The following is a 6,000-nucleotide window of genomic DNA, read 5'->3' as shown; positions in this document are numbered from 1 at the left end:
AAAGGTAAGCTGAACCACTCAAACCAAATGCAGGTCAGTATTTTCCCATTGTGTAATCTTAAAAATAGACGTGATTTCTGTCATTAGCTCTTGATGATTCATCCTTAACTTGGACTGTTTTCTCCTCGGTTCTACTGACATTTCCCACAGTGGTGAGTTGAATCTGCCTGGACACCAGTTGCCCTCCAAAACCCACTCTATCACCCCTCTCCTCGGGTGGACTGGGGAGAGAGAATATAGCAAAGAACTCATGAGTTAAGGACAGGGATAATTCAGTGTGCCCAGAATCTGCCTTCCCCAACAGCTCATCCCAAGGACACGTGAGGCCAGCACTGCTTGACAGTGAGATAGAAAACACCAGGGAGATGTTAGGACAAAAGAGTGTAAATATGTGAGCGAAAGCAAGTGAGTTATTAACACCAGGCAGATGAGAAAAAGCCATGGTGAAAAAAAAAGGAAGGGGAGAACAATTATACCACATCCTTCCCACTGGAATCTGAAAACAAAAAATCCCCAGAATTTGGGCCCCTGTGTCAGAGGATGTCAGGGAAACATGCATTTCACACTCTCCTTGTGTTTGGCTAGTGCAGAAGGTTGCACCTTGCAGCACTTTTGGTTGCTGTGTGGTCTGAAGCAATAAGACCGGGGCCATGGACCCACTGACTTAGTGCTGGCCATGGGTCATCTGAACAGATTCTCAAAATTACAGTCTGAAAGTCAACAGAATTGTCAATTGTCAACTGAGGGAGAACAGGAGGATTTCTTTCACCCTGCCATGAAAGGCAGTGCCTGCAGACACAGCACAAGGACTTTGGGCAATTGCTTTTGCTTCCTTCTGGTTCCAGCATGGGCTTTCTTCCCTGCCTACCTCTCCAGCTAGAAGTGGTGGCTTTGGTATTCAGCCACTGTGCTCTGCCCAGATGAGCACAGAAAAGACATCATTTTCAGATTGCAAGGTAGGAAGTGAATATGAACAAGGTGGGAAAGCAAAGCACACAGAAAGCAGAAGAGCTGTGAGTCTGGCCTGGGAAGAGGCCACTTCTTCTAAAAATACTTTTCTGATGGAAATTGATTTTATTGGCTGCATTTCCTAGGAAACTAAGTAAATGAAAGATAGGATTTGTAATGTATTCTTTCAGTTATTCTTGCCTACTATAGATTGAAAATAATACTTTTACTGCCAGGAAAAAACATCTACGGCCTGCAGAAACTTCAGGGTGTCACTGGAATGATGACTCTGGTTAAACTGTAACCTTGCTGCTGTTAAATGTGGTGCTGCTGTACAGTGTGAGGAAAATACTGTGCATATACAGTATGGCCTAATTGCATCCATGAATCACAGGTTTTAGAAAGTTTTTGTGCTCACATTTTAAGCCTGATGCTATTCCTACTGAACTCAAAGCAGTATTTCCACAAAGCTCCATGTGAGAAAGACTTGGCACTAGATACCAGTGTCCTTACAAGAGAGTTGTCCTTGATAAGGCAGAGACCAAGCAATGTGTGCTCTGTCCTTCTGCCATTGGGTTTCCAGAGTTAAAACTCCATCGTAGCCTTTGTAGCTGCAACCTCCCTTCGCTTTGGTTTCATTTGAAAAGAAGAATGCTCTGCCCAGACTAAGTAAGACCAATAGTTTTTAGGCACGTTAAAGCAACCAGCAAGTCTCCAAACCCCCCTTGAGGTTATTGGAAGACTCTCTGAAAGGGAGACCATGGAGCGTAGCATGCCAGCGTGAACAAACTACAAAGCAGAGGAGGGAAAAGGGAATGAGGGAGTGAAGAAGGGAGCGTGAGTGTGAGGAAGCTTAACAGCCACGTTGGCAAGAAGCAGACTGTCAGCAAAGAGGATGTTTACAGTCTTGAAGTCAGGATTCAAAGAGCAAGTGGCTGGCAGCAATCTGCACTGCAGCCCCTTGAGGTAGGGTAATGTTGAGAATAAAGAACACAAGGACCAGTTCTCAAGCACAGATGAGAACTGGAGGCTTCCTGCTTGGGCTCCTGCTCGTGCAGTTGTTGACTTACAAACAGGACAATGTGCAAAGTGACCTTAAGTTGAGTGCAAACGTATGTTCTAAAATCACAGCACTGAAAAGCATTGGCAATTTTTAAAAAATCAGTTACAAAAAAGGAACTGAGAAATAGAGAAATATTCATTACACAGAAATATCAAAGCTCATTAATTTCTTTATAGGGGTGTTGTGATTGCTCCATAATTAGAAGCTGAAAAACATCTTATGCTTATGAGGAACGCATGTGTATTCTTCCCAGAGATACAGCGTTTACACTGAGGATAAATATTTTCAGGGGATTTACAGAGTAAGCTAATAATCAGCTTGAACAGCTCCTTTGAAACAAATCATACTGTACCAAACACTTTGCAATACTGACAGTGCTTTAATGGTATTTTTATTTTGCACTGGAATACTTATGCTCTAACAGAAAATAAAACAGTTCAGCTTCAGGAAATTCTGTGGGAAAAGTGATGCCCTTTCAAAATGCTTCCCACCTCCTGCTGGTACCAAACACAAGCTGGCCCATCTCTGTTGCCTGTGCCTGTGTGCTGACAGACAGCTGTGCAGAGATGCTCAGCCTGGAACATGCTCATATCACTGAGAATCCAGGGAATGCTTTCCGGTTGTTTGCGGGAGAGGACAAGCCTGCTGCCTGCCTGTGCATGGATGTGAGGAGCTGTCGGAGATTTCAGGGGACAATAGGAGAGAACTGAGACAATCGTGAGAGATTTTGAGCCTTTGATAAAGGGGGGAAAGAGACATTTTGTGTTTATGTCTCCTCAGGGTTTTTCAGAATAGTTTCTCCTTTTGTAAGGAAGTGATGAAGTGGCCCTAGAAGGGTATTTTGGGATCACTCCCTCAGCACTTGGACCTTGCTGCAATTTCAGTTGCTGACAACCTGTTGAAAGCATGGAATAGATTTTATCTGTCTTTATGAGCTGCAACCTCTATTTTTATAAGAACAGCTAGTAGCCAAATCACTGAAAAAGAAAAAGAATTAAAAGAAGGAAAATATCAGGAGATATAATCAGACACATCTAGTTCCAAATCAGCCCAAATGTTCTGCCCGGAAAAAACAATGAAGGGACAAACTAATGCCTAGAGAAAGAATTAGCAAGAAACACATCCTCGACTGAACTTTTCAGCTTCACATTTGCAACTATGGATCTGGAAGGTGAAGAGATGTTTTTTGATTGCTCAGAGCAGGAATTGTGCCCCTATGCTCAGACCCATGATACTGAAGATGTGCAAAAAGATCGATAAAATCAATAATGGCAAGGATATGCAGAATGAAAGCAGGCAAAACCCCGTGTATCTAAGTTACAAGAAAAGAAATCTAAAGGGGACATCTGCAAAAACAACTAACCATTGCAGTATTTGTGCTACCACCGTATGCTCTGCATTTAATAAATGGGATTATAATAATTCACCAACATCTAATAAATAGAGGAGATGAGTGTGGAAGATTAAAAGAAACCAACAGATTCAGTGGTCTGGGGAACACTCAGTACTCCACATCCAAAAGCAGGATATGCGAGGTAGAAGAGGTTCAGGTAGTATTCATATGGCACATAAATGAAGATGCCTAATTGTGACCAATTACTTCTGATCAAAAAGGCAAGTAACTCATCTTCAGGTGAATGACACTTTCCTGAGCTTTGGGCCGAGTGAAGCTCTCTCAGAGACTCCCCCATATGGTTTTTGCTCAGCAGGCTGCAGTGCAAACACTCTCCAAAACCAGCATTTTGAAGGGAAAGCATCTATTGAGTGGGAAGTGGATAAATTCTGTGGAGTGTCTAATGGTATAAATGTTACTGGAGAAGCCATTCCATAACATGTTCATCAGAGATTCAAGCCAAGGCAGCAGATGGAGAACATGCTGTCAGCAGGCAGAGGAGAAGCTTTGTGAATCCCAGGGGAGACCCCGCATGAGGCTCCTGACATGGGTAGAGAGGTCCCCATGACCCATCAGCAATGGAGACAGACAAAATCCTGTTTTGTTCAAAGCCAGTGATGATTGACAAGCTTCTCTAACCCTGAGCAGCCTGTTCTCTGGCCTGGCTGGTGACAGACCAGGAGTCCCATCTACTCCTGACAACGCAGGGCAGCCCTGAGGTGGGACACCCTTATTTTAGAGAAGCTCTGTACCAGAGGAGTACCTAGCTATGTCTGGAGTAGATGAGATAGAGGTTAAAGCCATAAAATCCTTTTGTAAGGAACCCTATAATGTAGCTCTTTACTTATCTCACAGCTCTGCCAAGTTTTATATAGGCTACCAAGGGATTCACCTATTTTAGTTTTTTAAATGCAGGTGTTTTGGCTAAGCCATTTATGTATGTTCCTCCAAGGAGGTACAATGGGGAGAAATAAACTCCTGCAGAGGGGTAACCTCTTGTGCCCCAAGAGAGGTGATGTGAGTCACCTCTGGAAGCCCTCTTCTCTATTTATAGCCTACCTGGCTTTGATGCCACTGTCACCAGGTAAGGGGGAATTCAATTAGATGGTGCTACAAACCAGCCTACACCTCCAGAAAGCTGCTCTATAGGTTTCGTGCAATACTTAGCAGGACATGCCTGCTAGGTCAAAATCTGATCCCCTACGTAGTGTATCCAGGACACAGCCCCTCTCCTACAACATCCCAGAAGTGGAGAACAGTGAGATGAGACTGAAGCCTTGGGGGAAGCCCTGTGTGCACGGCTTGGTTACAACAGCATATCCTGAGGATATTGCACAGGGCCAGCTGGAGACACTTGTTAATGAGAATCCTGGTACACAGAGAATGAGAAATGTGACCTTTGGAAATTCAAATCAGGCTTGGCACATGTGTCTTCCAAATGACTGCTGTGACTCCCGTCAGAGCTCATGTGGATATAGGGCATGTCTCAATGGCAGGCTTGCCGCTTGTTTTCCCCGTGCTGTGACCCAGCCTGCTCCCTGCCACAGCAGCACAAGCCCTTAGCTCCACGTGTCTCTGAGCATGTTGGGCCATGCCCACACACCGAGCTGGGCTCTGTGACTCTGTGAGCTCCGGTTCCGCACCCTCAATCTGCCCATCTGGCCAGCAACGTGAGAGCCAGAGCTGTGCGTGTGCCTAGGTGTGTGCACAGCTCTTTTGCAGTTCCTAGCAACTAAATTGCAGCCTCCCTGCCAATCTACTCTTCCCTGTGCATCAGCTTGCTTACTCAAATAAACCTCACTGGTGCCCAACCCTCTCTTTTCACCCAGACGGCTCCAGCTCTTCCTTTATTTGCCCTTTTCCTTTCCCCTCACCTCACTGAGATGCATTTCAACTCCTGCTCACCCATGGTATTATGGCCACTGTAAAGGACTGTGATTTATGTGCAAAGAAGCAAGACCAGAAGGAAAAATACCTAAAAACCTCCCTTAGGACTTACTGTAGAAAGGTTATCAGAGCATCTGGGGAGAAGGATTTTCTACCAGGTAATTGGTGTAACTCTTCCTTAAAATCCTGCCTCTCTTAGGAAAGGTTTTACTGAATGGTCCCTCTCTTGCTAAGAAGGGACTTCATGAGCCTACAAAATACTTGCAAGCTGTGGAGGAGAAAAATAAAAAAATCCCTCAAAATATAGTGTAGGACCTTAAACCCAGCATCAGGTTTCATAGCTTAGACTTGTGAGCATCTGAGTCAATTATCCAATAGCCTGACCTGGGGAAAACCCAGGAAGAGGGTGGCACAGGATATTTAATTTTATTATGGGAGAAGTTATTATGGGAGTTCTGCTCTGTGGAGAATGTCTCTGTGCAAGATTTAACTTTGATTGAGAGTCAAAATCCCACCACTTTCTTTAGTTTCTCCTTTTATTTTCTCCTCTTTATATAATCCACACTGCATTTCCAGGGAAGTAGGTGGAAAATCAAACAAATTAAGAAAATTTATATTCTCTCATTGATAGCAACTTGGAAGACATCAGTAATAAAATAAACAAGACAGTGTATTGGAACTACAGAGTTTTGCTTTAAGAAGTGAAAAC

This window comes from Cinclus cinclus, chromosome 3 (genome assembly GCF_963662255.1).
Source record: "Cinclus cinclus chromosome 3, bCinCin1.1, whole genome shotgun sequence".
In the NCBI taxonomy this organism is placed as follows: domain Eukaryota; kingdom Metazoa; phylum Chordata; class Aves; order Passeriformes; family Cinclidae; genus Cinclus; species Cinclus cinclus.
This window is presented reverse-complemented; position numbering follows the sequence as displayed.